Source organism: Nipponia nippon, unplaced genomic scaffold, assembly GCF_047370975.1.
Source record: "Nipponia nippon isolate SJK-2023a ecotype South Korea unplaced genomic scaffold, ASM4737097v1 scaffold_7, whole genome shotgun sequence".
NCBI classification, from domain to species: domain Eukaryota; kingdom Metazoa; phylum Chordata; class Aves; order Pelecaniformes; family Threskiornithidae; genus Nipponia; species Nipponia nippon.
This window is the reverse complement of record NW_028262391.1, coordinates 24,478,213-24,499,659: the sequence shown is the minus strand read 5'-3', so window position 1 is coordinate 24,499,659 and position 21,447 is coordinate 24,478,213. Positions and strand designations below refer to the sequence as shown.

Genomic DNA, 21,447 nt, shown 5'->3' with positions numbered 1-21,447 from the left:
TGGGGGCTGCTGGACGGTGACGATGACTTTTGCAGAGCGTGGCCCACCGTTTCTGCCCTAAGCTCACCTGCCAGGATTTGGGTAACCGCAGGCTGTGCTGATGGTTGGGCTTTCATGGCTAGCTTTTTCCATTGCTGGCTGCTTTTCTAAACTGGAAACACTCAGGCTAGGCAAGAAGGTAATCACGTCCTCCTCCCCATCTGAGACTGTCCCACAGGCTATTGCATGTTTTAATGCTGTGTGTCTCAGTCTTGCAATTGTTTTAAAGCATTTCTTAGATGGGCAGCCTAAAGAGCACCTTGCAGGCACACCCAGTATATCGAATCTGCACACTTTTTCCCTTGGCCAAATGCCTGTCTAACCATATGCTCCAAGAAACCTTCTCCTCTTTCCAGTATTGTTCCTTCTAGTCCCTTTCAGCTCCTGCCAGATTCCTAAGCAGTCGTCTCCTAGAGAGCTTTGGGTCTCTCTGGTCCTTGAGCATGTTTGAGCCCCCCTACATCCTTTGCTTGCTTTCTCTGAGGTTTCATGAAAACAAACTCTGGAATTGGGAAAAAAAACCAAACCACCCAACCAAAAAAAAGCCCCAAACCAGAAACCCCTCCAAATGTCCAGATGCATTCTGCCTCTCTTCTCTGTAGTTATGCTGCTTGTTTTTCCTCAAACTGAATTTAGCTGTTGGCGTTATCACTAGTTCTAATGAAATTTTTTTATAGCCAGTTACCAGGAGACTATTAGCTGTGTGTTTTGTGTCAAGAGGTAGGTGTACTGGTTCAGAGCAGATGAGCTGCAAAAACTACCCCCTTAAAAAAGCCTGGGGAGAAGCTACTTTGGTGTTGCTCACTGGAAAAAGAGCAGTTCTTCAGCTCTGGTTTGGGGAGGAGGATCAAGGAAGTTGAGTTTATCTTGAAGAAGATGGGTTTGAAATTGAAATGTTTGTGTTTGCAGTACCTTGTCTGGGGAGAGCGGTAAGAAACTCCTGTGAAACTGGTAAGTGTGGAAAAAGGATCCTGCTGGGCGGGGTATTGCCTGGGTGAGGCTGCTGCTGAGTGGAAGAGATTGGATTAGTCATAATTTGCACAGGTAATCTTTATGGCCATAATGTAGCTCCTGTTGAGACATGGTTGTTGTGAGGGTTGGGTGTCTTTGTGTTACTGCACTGTGTTCTGGTGAAGCGTGGCAAAGAAAGTCCTGCTTGAACTTGCGTTTCAACAGACTAGCTTCTAGCTCTGTTCACGGGAGGGCGGTTTGATAGCAGGGGATCTCTTTGCTAGCACATCCTGATAACGCCACAACTTTGGCCTGCGTTTCTACAGGCATATAGCCAAGATGGCAATCAGCAACTGGATTTTCAATTCCTGCCCTTGAAGGCTGTAACTCTGTTCCTGGGTAGCAGAGGTTGAGGTCTGGCAGCGGCAATTGCATCATAGTGTCATAGAATTGTTAAGGTTGGAAAAGACCTTTAAGATCATCAAGTCCAACCATTAGCCTACCACTGCCAAGTCCACCACTAAACCATGTCCCTAAGCACCACATCTACACATCTTTTAAATGCCTCCAGGGATGGGGACTCAACCGTTTCCCCAGGCAGCCTGTTCCAGTGCCTGACTACCCTTTCAGTGAAGAAATTTTTCCTAATATCCAAACTAACCCTTCCCTGGTGCAGTTTGAGGCCGTTTCCTCTTGTCCTGTTGCTTATTACTAGGGAGAAGAGACCGACCCCCACCTCGCTACAGCCTCCTTTCAGGTAGTTGTAGAGAGCAATAAGGTCTCCCCTCAGCCTCCTCCAGACTAAACAACCCCAGCTCCCTCAGCCGCTCCTCATAAGACTTGTGCTCCAGACCCTTCACCAGCTTCATTGCCCTTCTTTGGACACGCTCCAGCACCTCAATGTCCTTCTTGTAGTGAGGGGCCTGAAACTGAACACAATGAAACAATCTTCTCTATGAACCATTGGTGGGCAGGATAAGATGCTTTGATCATATGTTGCATGGAGAGGATTTGTTGGCTGGCTGGCACTGGTGACCTGGGGAACTGTGGGCTCTGTCAGTGGCCCGAGAGGCAGGTAATTGCTCCAGCCAGTGCCTCTGCTCCAGCTTGTTCCCAGACCACCTCCAAGTCCTTGTCTTAGTCGTCTTCATTGACTAATCCTGGTCTGAAGCTCCTCAGCATCTCATTCTGGTTCTTAGCTGAGCACTTGTCTGGGCTTCATATCCCACTCCTCTGCATCAGGTAGACCTGTCCTACCCAGACTCCTTCGTTCCTTGTGTCTTCTCCTCATCTGACTGGCATGAGCAGTGGGTGCAGCTGTCTCTGCTAGTGATAGTGTGCGATCCTGTCCCTGCTCCCCGGCAGGACACCCTGCAGCAGCGTGTGTCGGTGCCCTCCCGGCCATGCTGGCACCCTCGTCTGAGCTGCTGGTGAGAGGGAGCTGCTGCACTGCTTGGCCTGGGGGAGCTCCTGGATGGTGTGCTGCTCTGCAGTTGTTTAATGATTTTCTATTTAACCGTAATTAACCCAACAGGCAGGGTTTTGATTATTATGTTGTAGAAGAGTTGTGGTGGCAAGACTTCTAATTTTGGGATGAATCAGCATTAACAACGAAGCAATAAACAAATACCATTTCTTTTACAAGAACACAGACAGCAGGATGTTTTCCTCTGCCAAAGCAGCTGTCAGGCAATTGGTTATGCTGCAGCTGGGTAAGGTGGGAAGGAGAAATAATTTCTCACCTGTAGAAAGAAGCCAAGCCATAAGTCTCTGCCGGCTGCCAGTGGAAGGGATGCTGAACAACAGCAGAGACTTGCTGCCTCCTCTCACCTCCTGGTCCCACTACCTGTGATTACTGACTGTTAGTGCACATACCTGTCACACTGGAGCCTGGGTGTTACTAGGGTATTAATTAATTCCCTTCAGGCAGATAAACTCACCTGGCATCCTCCAGTATCTTTCCATACAGATCCTCTGTCTGAGGAGGGGAGAAGAATTAATGACATATTAATGATAATTTTTACAACATTGTTGTGCATGAGGGGGTAATCTTGGGTCCTTACTTAACCTTGGCATCTTCCAAGGTATCTTCTCTTCCAGTAATTCTCTGCTAGTGTTCCTGGTGATGCAAATGCTTGCCCTGTAGAAATGCAGTGTTGATGAATTTGTCAAACTCAGGGTTGACCAGCAGGCAAGGGGGCCTGATGGCTCTCGTGCTCATGGCTTGTAGGACAAGTGCTGAGGACTGAAACTCTGCTGAGGGACGCTGCCCATCCTGCAGCTGGTGGCTCCCAGCACAGGTTCTGTGCACGTCTGGAAGGAGCCAGGTGGCCAGAGATGCTCCTGAGCAGGCAATCTCACTGTCCTGCTGTGGTGAGGGGCACATGTCCCCTCGATCCTCTTGCCTCCCAGAGGTACTGGTGGATATTTCTGAACGTCATGCCCTGTTAGTAGGAGGGAGCGGGCGGACGTGCTGAGCAGCTCCCTTGGCCCCAGCCTGGCCGTTGTGCTTCCTCTCATAGCTCTGTGGCTGCCCCAGGCAGAAGCTGCACGCCTCTGATGGCATCTCTGGGTTCAGTTTTCAGTCAGGTATAAAGGCAGACTTGGGCAGGGAGGGGGAAGCCAGAGGTGAATTGTACGTTTTTAAAAGTGGCGTCCCTGAAGAAGTGCTGCGTGGCTGGACAACCGGTTGGCAGGGCTTCCTCAACCACCCGTGCTCCTCTGCATCCCTTTTCTCTCCTGTTTGCATTGTTTCTCTAACTTAAACATGCCCTTACTGCAGACCACAAAGGGGATCTTGCTGCTCTGCTGAGCTTGCTGGCTGGGGATTTCCTAGGCTGGCATGTAAATGTGCTAGGGCTCAGGCTTATCATTAGTCATCCAGCCTTCCTGTACTGCATTACAGCTGTCCTGTGCTCTGCCTGTCTAAATTTCCTTGCTGGAGGGTGGCTTGCTCTAATTGCTTGCTGTGATGGCTGACCCCTTGCTGGGTGAGGTGGCTCTCAAAGGTGCAGCTACGCTGAGGTACGCTGCTGGCCAGGAAAAGCGAAGAACATTATTTTTAAGTCTAGCAGACGTCTCTTTCTGTTTTCCTCCCCTTTGACCTAACCCTCAAGTGTCATTTAGTTTCATTATTTCTCACCCAGAGAGAACCTGTAGCAGCCGGGGCTGGTGGGACCTCAGCGCTCATGGTAAGGCATTGCATGCTGGTGTCTCTGCACTGAGCAGCAGCCCTCTTCTTTTTTCTGTCTCCCTTCTTTCTTGCTTTTTACCTCTCTTTTTTTCTATCTTCCTCCCTTTCCTCATCACCCAAACTTTGTAAAGCCTAAGCTTACCTTTTTTCCACTGCTTTCTGTCCCCTGTTGCAGTGTGCTGCATGGGTTAGGGTCCTCAGATGGTTTGAGCTGGCAGTAATTTGGGATATCAGTATATTAGGACCTCTCCTTAAGCTGTGAGCGCTTGGGTTCCCTGCTCAGAGCAGAAAGGTGGGCTCGGGGGTGAAACATATGGCAGGCCATACACATACACTGGAAATTTGCCCAGGGCAGGATAATTATGGGAGGCAGCGTTTTTCAAGTGTACCATGTGCTCTCACTGGCTAAACAGTCTTGTGATTAATATTTTATTTAAGAGGATTTTAGGACACGTGCTGCAGCTACACTGAGTTTCTTTTAGAAGTAGGGGAGAGGTTAGAAAAATAAACTCTGTAAAGGCTCTTTTGTGTTTCCTGCAAGGGTCATCAGATAAGTGCAGTGCATCACTGCTCCGTTGCATCAGCGTAGGCGGTGGGTTTTGCTATTAATGGTTCAGTGGGAGAGGGATCCGCAAGAGGGGCTTTGCACATGCATTTATACAGGCTGCATTGCTGAGATCTCCCTAGGGATCCAGAACTCCAGTGCTGAGGTTGAGTTCTTCTGTCCTGATCTCGGCATTACCAGCTCTCCCTGATCCTGGCTCCTGGCATTAGACCTTGGGGAGCTGTGCAGCCAGCAGGTCTTCACCAGCAGATTTTGCCTTCAAAATTAGGCTCTGTGTGCTGTTTTACTCAAGCACAAGTTATGTTTAAAGGTGTTGGTGGCTCAGTTGTTGGTCTTACCAAGGACACCCTTGCTCGTGGTGTGGGCACAGCAGCATCTGCAGGATCTGGGCGTTTCTGTGTCACTGCTGACTTGCTGTGTGGTCCCGGTTCAGTCCAGTGGTTTCTGATCAGTCTGATATGGCTGTCTAAAATCTTCCCCTTCATTTCTTTCCTAGGCTAGAGAACTCGATTAAAAGGGAGATGCATGCAGAGCACAGATGTGCTCCCTGACGTGGCTTCTCCTACAGATCTTACCTGTCAATCTGCTTCTGCCTGGAAGGGTTTGACAGAGACTGCCGTGGGCAGTGAAGGAACCTGGAGATGAAGGTGATGACCATGGCTCTTCCTCTTCTTTTCCCTGCCTTTCTTTTCCCGTTCACGTGCCTGCAGCAAGAGCATGGCTGCTGTTGGTGTGATGAGGCCACGTACACTCAGAGTCACTGCTGTTTGCACTGGGGCTGTCCCGTGTTGCATGTGGAGTTGGGAGGACGGTAAAGAAAACGGGAAGGGTTCTCTGCCATTCCCCTTGCAACTATCCTATATTTCTCTTTTAAAGCAAAATAAAACATTTATTCTGCTTCTTGTGGGAGCCCTCGTAGATGTTGATACGTATTGGTTATGCTCCAGAGGTACATGTCTAAGATCCAGTGATTATTCTGACTTGCATAAAATTAATATAAGATGTGTGCTGGGGCTCGTTTCAGTTAGGGCTTTCCCCAGAAGCCCTCTGGGGATATTGCCTTTAGTGCTAGGTTAGAGTAATGAGCTGGCTGTGTTCACAGCTGACCTCTGCTGAACATGCCTGAAGTGCTTTCGTTGTTGATGCCACTACTTTTCCTTTCTATTACTCTTCCCTGCTGGCATCCTGCCCCTTATTGCAGCGCTGCAAGACTTCAGCAGTGTCATGGTTTAATCCCAGCCAGCAAGTAAACACCACGCAGCCACTCACTCACACTCCCTTTCCCAGTGGGATGGGGGAGAGAGTCAGAAGGGTAAAAGTAAGAAAACTTGTGGGCTGAGATAAGAACAGTTTAATAATTGAAATAAAATAAAATAATAATGATGGTAATAATAATAGTGAAAAAGAAAACAATAACAACAAAAAAAGAACAAAACCCAGGAAAAACAAGTGATGCAGCTGCTCACCACCCGCTGACTGATGCCCAGCCCGTCCCTGAGCAGTGATCGCTGCCCCCTGCCCAGCTCCCCGAGTTTCTATACTGAGCATGACGCCATACGGTATGGCCTAGCCCTTTGGCCGGTCTGGGTCAGCTGTCCGGGCTGTGCCCCCTCCCAGCTTCTGGTGCACCGGGCAGAGCATGGGAAGCTGAAAAAGTCCTTGACTGGTGTAAGCACTACTTAGCAACAACTGAAACATCAGTGTGTTATCAGCATTATTCTCATCCTAAATCCAAAACACAGCACTATACCAGCTACTAGAAAGAAAGTTAACTCTGTCCCAGCCGAAACCAGGACAGGCAGCTGCCTCCTGGGATGACTAGCTAGTCCAAAAGATCCGTATTACGTATTGAATATTCCTAGAGCTCTGTGCTTCAGCTTTGGGCCTGATTAGTCCAATAATTGCATGAATGCTGCTACCCTTTGGCATACAATTAGTGTGCATCATGAGGTTTTGATCATGCAAAGCAAGGCTCTTGGGCAGCCTGAGCTGTTGCAGTGACTGGGGAAGGTGGTGATGCTGGGACCCCCACCTTTTCTCTTGCGCGTGGGAAAGCTGACTGGGTAGGGGGTATTTTTAGAGGTGACTGCAAATACAAGTATTGGGTTTATGCCTGTTTTCATGTGGGAAGAAGGTTTCGGAGGACCTCATTGTATAGCTGCTTCTTTAAATCCTTAACTTGCTGGCATGAAGAGTGCCAGATGTTGCTCCCCGCTTCCTCCTCTGCATGGAAACATGCTGATCTCCTCTCCTCGCTTAAAACTTGAATCTTTAATATAGAAAATGCACCGCCCTTTCTTCCTTTCTGGCCAGGGAACACTTCTCCCTCCCAGTGTTCTATTACCTTTAGCATTGTAAACTGAAACGCTTGGGCTGGGGTGGTGGTGCTCCAGCAGCCCGCCTACCTGTGGGCTGCTGGATTTCCATCCCCAGATAGGGCAGAGAGCAGCCAAAATTTGTGCAGATGTCAAGCCGGAGCAGTACGGGGCCTGGGGAGTGTTGGCAGGAGTGGCAGCTCACTGCTGGAGGTAGGTGAATGGAGAAGGCACATTACCTTGGGCATCTTTGGCAGCCACTCTTTTCATGCAGAAAGAAGGAAATTAAGCTGGAGACAGCTTGACTTCTGGTTAGGTGCGATTTGGGTAGAGAATAAAGAATCAAAAAAACAGGTCAGTCGTGGAGCTCTGCCCCTGTAAAACTTTTTTTTTTTTTTTTTTTTTTTTTTTTTTTTTTTTAGAACAAGGGGGTTTTTTAGTTTTGTTTTTCTTCATTGTTCCTCTGTGGAAATCCTCTGCTTGCTGGACAAAGATGTGTCTTGATGTATGACCTCAGGCGGGCTGGTGAAATAGCGGGATCTCATGTAGACGTGGGAGTCATCCTCTCTTGTCTGGAGTGGGAGCATAGGGCGGCTCTGTGTGCATGTGCAAAGTACAGATATGCAGCAGTAACTGATTACTATTATTTTGGCCTTGGTTGGGTGCCAGTCTTTGGGACATCTGAAATCTGAGGCCAAGCCAACCTCTCAAGCACAGGTTTACTTTTAGTGCAGAGAGATTCCTTCTCTTAACGTGGTTTGATAACACTGAACTGAAGAGTTATCTTCCATTTGTGCCAGGACAAAACCTTTAGCCCCTTTTGAAACACTCAGAAGTCTTCCTGTCAAACAGTCAAACCCAGTCCCCTGTTACTAAATACGGTTTCAGACTAGGCAGCCTGATTAGGCCTGGCTTGTAATATGCAAAGGCTGCTGGGGGAGTTCAATATTTGAAAACCAGCAAAGTGATATATTTGGTCTGTAATATCTGTATCTCCCAGTCTGCCCAATCCTCTTGTCAGCAGTTACACTGTTTAGTATGTTAGTATTTGAAATAGAAAAGGGCCTTTTCTCTTTTCTCCTTTGGGCATATCTGAAATAGGGAAGTAAAACCAAAAATAGGCACACTCCCCCCTTCACCCCCCAGTGCTTCATGTAGCTGTTGTGGGAGCCACTGACCCCCCCTGCTCCTTTGGACAGTGGCTTGTGGCTGAGCAGAGCCTGCCTGTTGGAGAAGAGGGGCTGTTGATGTGTTGGGTCTAGATGGTCGAAGGCGGAGAAGAGAAAGACAGGGATGTGCTTTGGTGTGTTGCGTCGAAGTTTAGCAATGATTCTCCAAGGTGGGTGTCCAGACCAGTGGAGCGTGCTCAGCAAAACCTTGAACCACATATACTAAAATACAGTTTCCATTAATGATGATAGGATGATACATATGTAAGTGTACTGTGTAAGATTAACAGCGTAATTAATTCCGTGTACTTGACGCTGAAGTGTTGTGCCAGCCCATCTGCTTGGTTTTGCTGCAGTTTTGCACATGCTTTAGAGGTGGCTCTACCAGTGCTAGCAGTTTGGGGCAGCTTTCCTCTGTCAGGAGTTGGCTGTTGGTGTGCGTGGCTCTATAGCCGCTCTGGCCTCAGCCTGTTTCTGCATATGCAAGGCTTCTGCTGTTTTACATGCATGAGGTCCGTGCTGGGGTACATTACGGCAGAAGACACCCATCTCAGACATTGAAGCATCCTGTGGGACTCATGCATCAGCTCTGAAACATCCTGGTGAGCAGAGGACACAACCCCAGAACAGGCACGGCATGCAGGAGATCTGGGAGAGATGGGAGAAAAGGTGGGCAAAAATGCCAATAAGGAAAGAACTTCCAACAAGGAAGGTTTGTGGAGGGTGGGTGGAGGGCCGGAGGTGGGTATACGCATCCCACCAAGGCAGGGGGACAGCTGCCTGCCACTGCACTGTGAGGAAAGGCCATGGAAATTAGGGCTTCCCTTCGTGTGGTGCCAGTGCTGGATGGGGTGTGAAGGGCCTTAGGGAGGATTTCACAGGAGGAAGAGGAGAGTCCTGAAGATGCAGACACAGTAGGAAGGCACCTAGTTTCTCACGGGTAGCACGTATATCCATCTCCAGCCCTCCTCCCCGCCTCCACGCAGTGCTGTGCATCCTTTAGTCTCTTAAAAATAGCTCTTTTAAGTACCACTGCAGTCAGAGGAGCGGTTTTGCTGAGCGCTAACCACCAGCGCTGCCGTGCGAGTGTGCGATCAGACGGTGCAGAGCACAGCGCTTTCATCTCTCCTGGCAGCCACGGCGCCCTGACGAAGTCAAAGGGTTCAGGGGAGCCGGCACCTCTAGACAAGCACGTGGGAAATTTCCGCTCGGCTTCCCTGCTCTCACACAAATGGTTTTCACTTCTCGGCTGTAATCTGCTGAGATCTCTGATGTTTGGTCAGCTTGTAAAGACCTCCCAAAAAAGGCACAGGAGGTTAGCTGCAAGTGTTCTCATTTCTGAAGCACTGATGTTCACATCGTATTTGAGATGGCTACAGATAAAGCCTTACAGAGATCCAGACAAGATAAGGCTTTATACACAACCCAACGTGAGAGCAACTTAAAAACTTTTGATTTTTTATAAGGCTTATAATTTTTACCCCTGTACTTCGGGAAAAAAATGGAAAATTACTGTTCCTAACAGACTTCAGAAAATATTAATCAGACTGATGCATTTTTTTAAACTAGTGATTTCTATATTTAATAACTTCAGAAGGAGGAAGAAAAATTCAGAGAAGATGACTTGTAAAAGTAATTTTCCTTGACGACATACACCTCTGACCTATATGCGTATTGGACAGCTTATGAAAAAGCTTTTATTTCAGCAATATCAATTTCTTACTGTATCCTGAATGCATTATTACCTAATGAAAAAATAGGTGGGAACAGGTATATCAGTACATACGTATATGTATTTGTTACATATTGTAGAGAGAGAGATACACATTTCAGTGGAAGCAGAAGAACCTTAGCTGAATTGGCCCAATTCTTGAAAATAAAAAAAAAAAGAAAAAAAGACCAATGAAATGCAAATTAATAATCCCAAAGTAGCGTGAGAGGGCTTTGTTAGGATTCTCTGTTTTTCTTTGCTTTGATATTGGAGTGTTGCAGCTCTTTCTACATGAGAGGAGATACTCTAACCAGCACACCCAGGGCTTGGGAGTTCTCTCCCAGTTTTGCCTCAGGGGCTACTGGTGGCCTGAGGGTAGAAACGAAATTGTGTGGCTCCTGTCAGGAGACCCCAGGATGGCCAGCACTGCGTACCTTCAGGTGCCTGTGCAAGCTTAAAGTATGGTGTAGGAGCAGCCGAGCTCCCATTCTGAGAAGCTGGAGGGGGAGATCGTGGAACAGAGTGTGAGGAACACTGCTGGTAAGGATCCCTTTGGCAAGAAGAGGGAGGAAAGTGGAGATGAAGAGTCACCTAGGATCAGCTCCCACGAGACTATGGTGGCATTCCCAAATAAAAAACTTAAAAACTTGTCCCTTAAAAGTGTACTGGAGTAAAAGTTGGCAGATTTGTTTGAATAAAATGAATGAGTAACTTTTAACCTAAAGGCAGATCAAAAGTCAGCCTTGTTTAAAGTTCAGTGAACTATGAGCCCAGTGCTTTTCCACTTTGAGCTTGGATCAGATGTTGAGCAGAAGGAGGAAGTGTCCTTGTCTCAGACAAAGTGGACATGTGCTAGAGGTGGCATGACATCACCCTCGCGGTCTTGAGCACTGTGCGGGATGTTACGGCGTGTGAGATCACTGCTGTGTGGAAACACCTCGTTCTTGCTCTAAAGCAGTTAGGCATGGTGTCCCCCCCGGGCGTCCTGTGAGTCCCCCCATGCAACTGGCAGCCACCGCCGTGCATGTGGAACATCTCAGCGGGATTTCGCCACGTTCCTTGTTTGCGCAGAAGTGTGTCTGCTGCTCGGATGTGGATGGTTTTGGCACTTACGCTTACCTGTGTGGTCCATCGAGGCGTGTTATTGTAAGAGATGACTGTAAATAGTGTTTGCTGCACAGCCTCATCTCGGAGACAAGTTTTGCAGTGTTCTGTGCCTTCTCCTTGGTTTGTAAAGGTTTGTTTCAACCAAATGTCAAGTGTTAGGTGCTGCGGCGCAGTTTCCTTCTTTGGGGATGAGGGAAGCCCCAGCGAAGCACTTTGGCCTTCTGTGTCTGGGCTGTTGCGATGTTACTTGAAAGAATTGGGTGGATTTTGGGATTAGGCTTCCTGAATAAGAGTGGTGCAGTGTAGATTTGATGAACATGGAAGCTGAGGGCATCTAGTTCAGTGATGTACTTTAGGTCAGGATTGCACCATCGAAGCTGGCCTGCTGATCGCCCCCACATGTACGGTGTTTCCATCCATACTGGGAAGCAGTTTCTGATCGAAGAGGGTTTGAGTCAAGTGAAATCCAACAAAAAGAAGCTTTCCAAGAGTGGTCTAACATCTAGTGGTTGCACCAGCTACTTGGGTTACTGCATTTCCCAGCAGCAGGACACCAACAGAAGTCATAAGGAACAGCCCCTCCCGCCCCCCTGATTTTTTACGTGTGCTTTTTTGAGCTTCCCTTTAGGATTTACTTGGTGAAGAAGATGAAGTTGGGATTGGCAGTGCTATGAAATGGCTGACCTGAGGACAGAGCTGACTCATATGGCGAAATGCTGGAAGAACTTCAATATTTAAATGGAACCAATTGGTGATGTTACAAAATGAAAAACTGCAGTACAGATACACTTGGGTTTCTCTTGGGGCATGGACTCTGCGAATTCTGTTACGTGTGTGCTCATCTCAGGGCTCTCCAGCTCTTATGTGCTAGGAAATGGCTCCATTTTTAGCAGTTGTGTTTAGAAAACAAGGTGGGAGTGAGGGGTGGAGTAACTAGTAATGGAAATTATCGGTGGTTGAGAATGGCCTCTTCCAAAGCCATCCGTTCTAGGCACAACAGATGCCCGACTTCTGTGTTTGGGGGTAGTTTCCTTCACGAAAGAAGTCTGGTGTCTTCGTGGCCAGGTGGCACTGAGTGGATGGAAAGAGAGCTGCGTGCTCGTGTGCAGGAGTTGAGCTCTTGGCAATAACGTCCTCTTCCCATATCTCATCCCTCCTCCAATATCTCATCCCTCCTTCCAGCAAAGTGTTGGCTGGTCCTGGGGGGAGACTGGGATCTTTCATTGCTCTGGGAGGCTCAGAGAGCTTTTTCAGGTCATATAAGAGCTCTCTAAGACTGCTGAAATGTGTCGTGCTAAAAGCAGTACAAGAGCTGATATTGAATGGAGGAGATACGAAAATGTCTGGGTCCTCCTTTACTGCTTTAGGGAGTAACTTATGTTTTTGTTGGAATTATCTGTCTAGATCTCTTCCTCCATGCTGTAAGTTGCTACCTGGCTTTGATGAAAAACACATTTGTGCTGAGATTCATTGGTTGTCTCGCTTTTTTTTCTGCTGCCTCAGCCACCCTGTTCTCTGTTTCGTGCACCTGGTGCGGTGCTGTGCAGCGAGCCCTGCACGCTCAGCTGGTCTGCTGTTGTGCTGTGTGCGAGGCTTGCACACTCAGCCCGTGCTGCTTGCACTTGTGTGTCTTCAGAGGCCGCTCGCAGGTGCATCTGGCACAAGTGAGCAGGAGGGCGGCTGGCTGTGTTTCTCCCCTGGCACTGTGCAAACCCAGGGAAGATGAGCCACTGTTAGTGACACCCTGGGAGAGCAATATCCTGCAGATTCCAGGAACCGTTGCTGCTGTGGGTAGTGACCAAGGTATTCCTGTCTGCTGGTGCCAGTAAGGCGGTGCCATGGGATTAGCAGAATGGGTTGGCATCCCCCATAGTGGAGGCACAGACTCCCATGTGCGTGAAGTTCCTGTGGCCTTAAATACCAGAGGGGAGAGAGCAGCCTGATTCAAGGGCAGGTGTGTAGTTCAGATCCATGGTGGATCCATCCATCTAGTTGCCATCTGCAAGCTCTGCTGCTGGACTTATTCTGAAGTGCCACCCATAGGAAGCGAGTGATGTGTTCGGGGACAGGAGCTGGGTAGTGCTTTGCAGGCTTTACACCTGGTTTTCTGATAAAGGAAAAAGCAGGCTAAAAACACAATTTTAGTAGGAGATATTGAATAAAGTGGAGAGACACTAAAATGGCCTTTATTGCCTTTTTGGCCTCTCTGAACCTCAGTAAACTTTAAATGTGTTTCAGTTTCACAAGCATGGTGTTTTCCTCCCTCAAGCAACTGTGTAGATTTGTTGCACTTCAGATCGCTTGATATCATGCCCATAACCACACCGATCCATCACTGGGATGCTGTCAGGGTGTATAAGTGGGGAGGAAAAAGGGAATTCTTTGGATGGGTTGTACCTGGCACCATGGAGCTGCCAGATGCATAGCACGCTCTGGGAGCTTATAGCTGGAGCTGGTGCTGGGCTGTGCCAGGTCCTCCATCCCACTGAAGCGTGGGCATTGCACACTGTTTTGAGAGGCACCTGTTTGCTCCTGCAAAGTGTTCTTCATGCTGGATCCTTAAGCAGAAGACGTAGTCTTGAGTTTTGGTAGGAGGTACCATTGAACCTGTTTTCCTTTCCTAAGTGTCTCGGGGGGGGGAGGGGGGGCGGGGATGCTGAGGGAAGAAAATAGCAAGGAGGTTTTAAATGAAGGCTTTATCAGGAGAGTTTCATTAATGTTTTCTGTTTTTATAAATACTTATGTGAAACTTTGAGTGGGGAGGAGTGTCTTAAGCTCTTTAAATGTCTTTAAATATATCTAGGTACCCAGATTCGTGTTATATGTTTATATTGCCTATGATTTATAAAATTAAATTTTATTCAGGCAAGGTCACTTCCCTGGTGGGCTAATTGATGGTAGATACATTTGAAATGATGCTACAAGGGGATAATGTTACCAGATGAATAAATCAGACCTGTGTTTAAAAAACAGAGCAGCACTTGCTGTTATTAACATCCGAAGTCCAGCCACGCCGTGAGCTCCCTGCGCAGGACATGACTTGCTGATGTGCCTTGGCCAAACACGTAGTTGACATCTGCTACTGCAAATATTTTGACTTCTGAGAACCTGGCTGCTGCTTCAACAGTGAGCGATAACTGGGACTTTGGGGTACATGGATTCCTGCGTATCTGCTACCTCGGCTGCTCTGCTGCAGCCTGGCGCTGAACTTGGACCAGGGCTTCCTTGACAGCTTGTGTTGAGTTATACCTGGCTTTCCTCTGGTCATTTCAGCCTCGGTTTAACCAGTGGAACTGATGATGCATGGTACAAGCGGTATCAATTTAGCTTACCTAACGCTGTGGTTATGGAGAGCGAAAGCAAGCATTTTTGGTTTGTGGAAAAACATCTGATTATTGTAACGTCTTTTTTTCCACCTCCTTTTCTGTCAGAGACAAAATAGTTAACTGTAATTTTGATATTTCTGTTTGTCTTCCATGCCTCAAGTTCCTTGCATAAAAAGGAACTATTTTGATTTTTGCCAGATAAGTAATTGAAGTGCTTGTTAAATCATTTTTCTTACAATTTCTCTGAAAGTTATTTGCTTTGATGGGCTCTGATGGGTGTCCATTCTAATATTCTCTTTATTGCTGTTGGGATGTGCCTTTTTTCTCAGCACCTGATACTTTCTGATGAACACTCTTGGCATCTGTATGTCTCTCTTACATTATAAAGTATGGATTTCTTAGTGAAACCCAATTTATTTTAAATGTAATGCAAGAAGTGTTTTGCTTAACATAGAGGGGTTTGAATAGTGCTTTCTGAAGTCAATGGCCAGAATTCCCATTTTCCTTCTGTCCTCCCGTGAAGTTGGCGTGGTGGAGCACTGCTGTCGAGTACCAGCCCTGCTATCCCTGACAGGGATGGGTTCTGGGTATGAAGAGGAAAACCAAATCTCAGTAGTGCTGCTGGACCGAAAACTAGCAATGGTAGATGTACAGTTCTGCCAGTTTATTTCACTGTCTTAGCTTAAATTGAATTAGATTCTTCTCTCAGCAAGTTGTAAAGAGTTATTGCGTTGTCCTTGAGGAGACAGAAAGACATTGCTCCCACCTGCAAAAGGCTGGTGTCAGAGAAATATTATCCTGAAGGGTAGCGCAGCTGCAGCTGGCACAAAGTGTATTTGTTGTCCTGGGGCCACGGAATACCAATTACATGTCTCGGCATGCAGTGATATTTGCAGAGGCATTAAGTGTTGACCTGCCACATGCTGCTAATTTAAACTGAAGAAGCATTCCCCACTCATTTTGAAAGATAAATGTTGTAGAGAAACACGGGGAACGAAGAAGTGATTTGTTTGATTTGAACATGTAATGTTCCACGTAAAGTAAATAGTTGTAAATGACTGATTGCATCCTGGTCTTTAAAACTGGGGGGGGTGTGTGTGGAATTTTTACTGTTTGCTTCAGTGTGGGAACGGTTAGGATAAAGCTGGCTGATAATGAAAACCTCACTTGTAAAGTCATGATGCTGGGGGGTCCGGGTATGGGAGGAGAAGCAGTGCTTTTGGGAATTGGTGCTGTTCATGCTTGGTATGATGCACTTTTTTCTTCAATTTGAATATGAAACTGGCAATTTTAGAAATTGAAAAGGTTTGTTACCAGCAGTGGTCTCCAAATACCTTATCAAGTGAGGCTCCCATGGGCATGTGCCCATCATGAAATGGCTTCTGTGTTGGACTGCACTCTGAAAGCTCCCGTGGTGGCAACATGCTGCCAGAGCCCAGGGCTTGCCTGGGGCACACCGGCACCCCACACAGGTGGGGTCTTCTTGCTTACTGTAAACAAGGAATATTCAGCAGGTGTCTCTCCATGGGGTAGGAAGCGGGCTTTTGTAATGGAGAGGTGCTGGTCCCACCCCTGAGAGCTTCGTCCTGTTCCGGAGCTCATAAACACGCCGTCCCTCTGGGCAAGTAACCCACCAAGCAAGAAACATGTATATGGTATGCTCCCCCGTGGCATGCCTTGATAATTATTTTTTCCTGTCCTGAGAGTTAAATTGTCCTTCCATCCTCATGCACCTGCAAAGGACCCTGCAGTAGCCCATTTCTCCCTTAGCCAGCAGGGTTCGGGACTGTTACTGCTGGTCCAGGGTGATGGTTAGAGCTTGTGGCTTTGTAGAAGGAGAAGATACGCTTTTTGGTGTTAACTGCTTTCCTGACAGTGTTGGAGTGAAGGGTGGTAATGTGATACACTTGTCGGAGCTGAAGGTCGTCCCTCTGTGGATGCCAGTCTCTGAACAGATAGGCAAAGGCACAGGACAACCGTCCCTTTTACAGTCACCAGCTATTAGAGCAGCATGGCTGTGCTGTAACGCTGTTTGTTGAATCCCTCCCTTCCTCTCTTGGTATGTCGGTGTTGAAGACTGTCCCCGCATATCTGTGTTTGTGTCTGCTCCTGGTCTGGGCAGAAGCACAGCAGCAAGCAGAGGCTCACTTCTTGGGAAACCTGCTTCTCAGCTCTGTGGGTGCTGCTGGGCATACTGCTTCTTGCTGCAGCCATAACTGTTGGCATGTCCTTAACTGCATGGCTTACCTGGTTCGGATGCCCTGGAGCGGATTTGTCATCGCATATGTCGTACTTGCTAACATGAAGTGGTTTATTAGAGCGGAGCTCCAACAGCTCCAAACGTGCACTTCGTTTAAGACCACGCCCTGGTATGGGCTGGTCCTGGGCCAGAGCTGTGCAGGCATCCTGCCAGGATGGCGGGAGCTGGAGGTGGGAAGCCACAGCAGCGCGGGTCGCCTCTTCCCTTGGGTCTCAGTGGCCGATGGTGACCATGCGGTTCTGCAGGTGCCTGGCGGAGCATCTGTGGTGAGTGAAAGCAAAACTGCTGCTTTTTAATTAGGGCAGAAGGGGAGGCAGTGTGCTGCTATGCAGAGCCACCCTCCAAAAACAACTTGGGACCTCAGAAAAGAGGGGGAATAAAGGGCTGACACAGCCAGAAATGAAGGTTTCTGCCTTTATTAAATCCCAATGTTTGTTGACACGTAAAACCAAAATGAAACACATGCTTAAACTTCCCCTGTGCCTCCCCCCAAAATCTGCCTCTCCTGTTCTCCTGGAGGATTTTTTTCAGCTGTGACAGCAGCATAGTTTTTCTGGCACATGTAGAGATTTTTAATGCAGGCAGGACTAATGGAATGATTTATTTCATTAGCAAGTGACTTGTATAGCTCCTCAACACATCATCTGAAATTTAACCATGTTCCTCACTTAAAACACTTCTTTTCCTCATTCTCCACATAAAAATTTCTCATTCTCCTCTTTTTTTTTGTTCTGTTTGGTGGCATTGGAAGCACTTACTTAAATGTATGGCTCAACAGATGTTTTATTTTCGCAGCACAGTGATGTTTTGGAAAAAAACCATGAACTGCTAGAAGTGAGTCTTCCCTGTTTATATATTTACAAAGTTGAAATACAGACAGTTGAATTAACAGGCCAGGCTAAATAAAGTATCAGAGACATCTTCTGAAGCTCAGCTCTGCAGGGACAGGTCTTTAGCTTGAACAAATGTATTATCACCTTTCATCTGATGTATCGAGTATATGACAAGAAAAGCTTCTTCATTTGCAAAATGGCATGATCATAGTTTGTTTAATACTATAAAGGCTCTTGATATTTCTTTTTTTTTTTCCCCAGGACAGGAATAGGGAATTTTAAAAACAGATGTGGATGGGAGATTACTTCTTGAATCCCAGTTTTTTTCTCTCTTCAGTTTTCTTGGATATGTTATTTTATTTTGAATGGAGGGATTCCTACCCTACACCTCCACGTCTTTCCTCTTTAGGTATCATCTTTTCACACACTTCCGTGTGAACTCATTCTGCCTCTGCTACCAGCCGCTGCTCTCTTCACAGGCGCTTTACAGAGGGTGCTACATGGAGGAAAGGGATAGTGCTGAGAATGTATTAAAAAAGAATAAAAAGATGTAGTTGAAGTATAAAATGTTCATATGGGGGAGCATAAAAACGTTCAAAAATACACCAGCAAAAGCTGGGAACAAAGCTTTAGTGCTTTGTATTTAGGCATGGCAGAGTTATGAGTACAGATGGAAATGCATAAATGAAGGAAACATGGAAAGAAATGTAAATGCTCTCAGTTGAAATATGAAATGATTATCACATTACCTAAAAAAAGACTGAGGAACAACTTGCTAAAGTAAAAAGCTTTTGTGCCTACATCAGAGGCAAGAAAACTGCAGGTGAATGATGCTGATATATGAACGGAGGGACCAAGGAGAGGCATAGTAGAACAGGTGGATGTCATCCCTGCATGTGCCCATCCCCAGGGGTTGCATCTCTCAAATTGTTGTTTAAATTAAATTAAAGGTGTTATTTGACATGATTGCATTTCGGAGGGACTCTGGTGGGATCCATTGCTTCAGACCAGTAAGCATAATAAAAATAACTAACACCTGTAGAATATGTAAGAATTAATGGAGAAGTCTCATCATCTGTTTGCGGAAGAGTCATGTTTTGAATCTATCATCTGCCTGTTTCCTCTTCTCTTATTTTCAGAAGTTAGTGAACCTGGAGAGAGGGAAACAGCATGCTTGAATTTTCAAGGTTTTGGTGAGATTGCTCACCAAGAGCCTCAAAAAAGAAAACCCCTAAGCTGTCGTGGGGTGAAGAAGTTCCTGAACTGGATTAGCGACTGCCTAGCAGGTAGGAAACCAAGCAGTCAGGTTTCATAACATCACAGACGTCCCACAGGGATTTGCTCCGAGATCTCTCCGCCGTTGAGCAGTGATAACGGATCTGCAAAGGAGAGGAGGAAGGGTTAGGTGATGGGCTTGGCTGGCTTTGTCTTCAGAGGGCTGCTGGGACCAGAGAAAGCACTGAGCAGCTGTAGAGGGATTTGTTGATCCTGGGTGGCTGGGCAGTGCAGTGGCAAAGGAAGCCTGTGCTAGCAGGGGTAAGGTAATGCTCTTTAGTTGTATTTTATTCCTGCTCTCTGTGCTGTGCTGGGGACAACTCTTAGTGAGTCAGTGCTGCTTGCAAAATATCCTGAAGTCATTACTGACAGCTCAGAGCTCAGGGCTTAGAAACAGTCCGGAAGGGAAATAGAAGTGGAGGAAGTTTTGGAAGGAGAACAGAGCAGCCCTGTTGTCATGTTGCTGCTGGACCACGTGGCCTGAGCGTGTGCAGCTGAGGTGTCCTGGTGTGCCTGCCTCGAGGGGTGTTCACGGGCTGCAAATGGTGCCAGGGAAGTTGACCAAGAGAGTCAAAGGCATGGAAGAGCTGCTGTGCAAGGAGGGATTGGAACAAGCAGGATTCAGCCTGGAAAAGCAATGGGTGGAGAAAGGAGGGTGTTAGGAGAGGTGGTGCAACCATGAACAATGTGCAGAAAATGAAGGCAGAAGGATTACTGTCGGTGCGATCGGGTTTGCCGGTGCGAAGCAGAGAGAGGAGGGGTTGGCTCTGCATGGTGCACGATTGCAGGATTCACTGCCTTGGGCTGTTTTGGAAATGTGAGCAGTTTCAAGAAGCAATTAAATGTGCAGAGGATGGGCATTGGTACAGCTGATGACACAGCTTTTTGGAAGCTGTGTGCATTTACTGGAAGAGAAATATATTCAGACAGTTTTCCATACTTATGTGGTTTCTCTGTGTATCTGCTGTCGGTCACTATAGGAGACAGGTAAGGGCTTGATAGACTTTTTGTTTAATGAGGTGAAGACACTGTTGTTAGCAGTTTTAGGTTAAATCTGCTGTGGGTTGTGGAAATGGGGATTGCCTGGTGTTCTCTGCCAGTGCACTGCTGGCTGCAGCTCCCCGAGTGGACAGCAGTGTCTGGGACACGAGAGGCGGCAGGTCTTTCACACTCTTCTGTACTTTGATGATTAAGACCTGAGTCCAGTGAGATATTTGGACAATAAGGGTTAAATGTAAGAGTGTGTGGACAGGATTTACCCCCAGAGGACTTGCTGTGCGGGCTTAGCCTGCCTGCCAGCCAGCCAGTGCTGCGCCCCACAGCCACGTCAGGCTCTAGGTTTCAAGAAGGCAGCAGCTATTTGTTTAAGTATTTTTATAGGTTTGGGGGATTTTTTTTGTCCTTTCTTTCTTAGTACTTGTAGCTGACACCTTGTGCTTTGTGCAGGTGATAAGTTTCCATCGCCTCCAGAAGAGCACATTTATACTAACAGCTGTGATACAGAAGCGCGCACAAGTGACTTATCTAAAGGTGTGGAAAGAGAACACCACTTGTGGGCTATCCTACCTTGCCTGGAAGAGCAGCTGCCTTCCTGCTCCACAGAAAAGGTTCGGTGGCAGAATGCTTGAGAGGGACGTCGTGTTAGGACGTTACTTGTGCAAATAAAATAAAATCATATCATGTGAAGTAGCAGTAATAATTAAACTGAACTGCCATGAATCCATGGTGAACAAAAGGTACCTTGAATGTTGTGGCTCTGCTAAAATGTACTTGCTTGCAGAACCTACTTTGCCAACTTACAAATCAAAGCAAAATAACTGTTCATGTTGCAGCATCATGCACAGTCATCAAAGGTGGGGGTCACGTTGTGCTGAGTGCTGAAGGTGAGTTTTCCAGGTTCCTTTGTGTGGCCCGGGGAGGAGAGGAGGTATTGCGACTTTTTGGGCAACCTGTGCTTTGCGTCATTGGGAGGAGTGTCCCAGCAGGAACTTGCAATGTTCTACCATGATGAACCTGCCACTCTTCTAGATTATCCTAGCCTTGGGAAACAAAAGCTGACAGTACTGAGATGCACCTGCACCACCTACGCTTGGAAACGCCTCAGGAGAGGCTTCTGAAGTCAAAAGCACAGCAGAGCCCTCCAGGGCCCGGAATGAAGAGCTCTGCTCTGCAGGACGGCGGGGCAGCCGGGGCACCTCCTGTGGTGTGGAGGCTCTGTCCGGCCCACACAGATCTTGGTTGAGTTTCCTGGAAGCCAGACCCTCATCTTGTGTAAAGTACAGCGTGAATAAAGTCAGGTTGGGGGCTGCAGGAAGCGTGGTCGGAGGGAGGTGTCTCAGGGTTTTGTACTAAGTTGACACTGGACAACTCTATTTCGGTGTTTCTCTCTCTCTCGATTTGGGAAACATTGCTGCCCAAGTGTGGTTTGCCCGCAGAGCCTCTGACAGCGTGGAGGCTGACCCAGCGGTGCTTTCCCCTTTAGTAAATGGCTTTTGCAGTCTCCTGCCTTCACACGGCTCTTTCTTGTTCCTGAGGGCACCAGGCAGACGTGGAGCAGGCTGGCCCACCGGGGTCTCCAGCTGCGGAGGGGATGGGGGAGAAGCAGGTGTGAGAGTGTCTTGCAGGGACCACAGCAGAAGAAGAAACGTAAACATCATGGGGAACCTCGTGTTAACTCCTTGCAGAAGAGAGCGCAGCGATGTC

The 21,447-nt window shown here is 47.5% G+C and overlaps 1 protein-coding gene across 8 annotated transcripts in view; it reads left to right on the top strand.

Annotated features, from left to right (window-relative positions):
• The window catches only part of ST6GAL1 (ST6 beta-galactoside alpha-2,6-sialyltransferase 1), an 85,881-nt gene that overhangs the window by 47,803 nt on the left and 16,631 nt on the right, over positions 1–21,447 (top strand). Inside the window, exon 2 of one of the 8 annotated variants that reach the window (XM_087740713.1) lies at positions 18,609–18,755. The exons of 3 other annotated variants lie outside the window; for them this stretch is intronic. The gene's annotated coding sequence lies outside the window, so the exon portion shown is untranslated. Of the gene's footprint in view, positions 1–3,984; positions 4,182–5,269; positions 5,396–7,140; positions 7,277–18,608; positions 18,756–21,447 lie in introns of those variants that run through there. 4 more of the 8 variants (XM_087740714.1, XM_087740717.1, XM_087740716.1 and 1 more) reach the window with 4 other exon arrangements.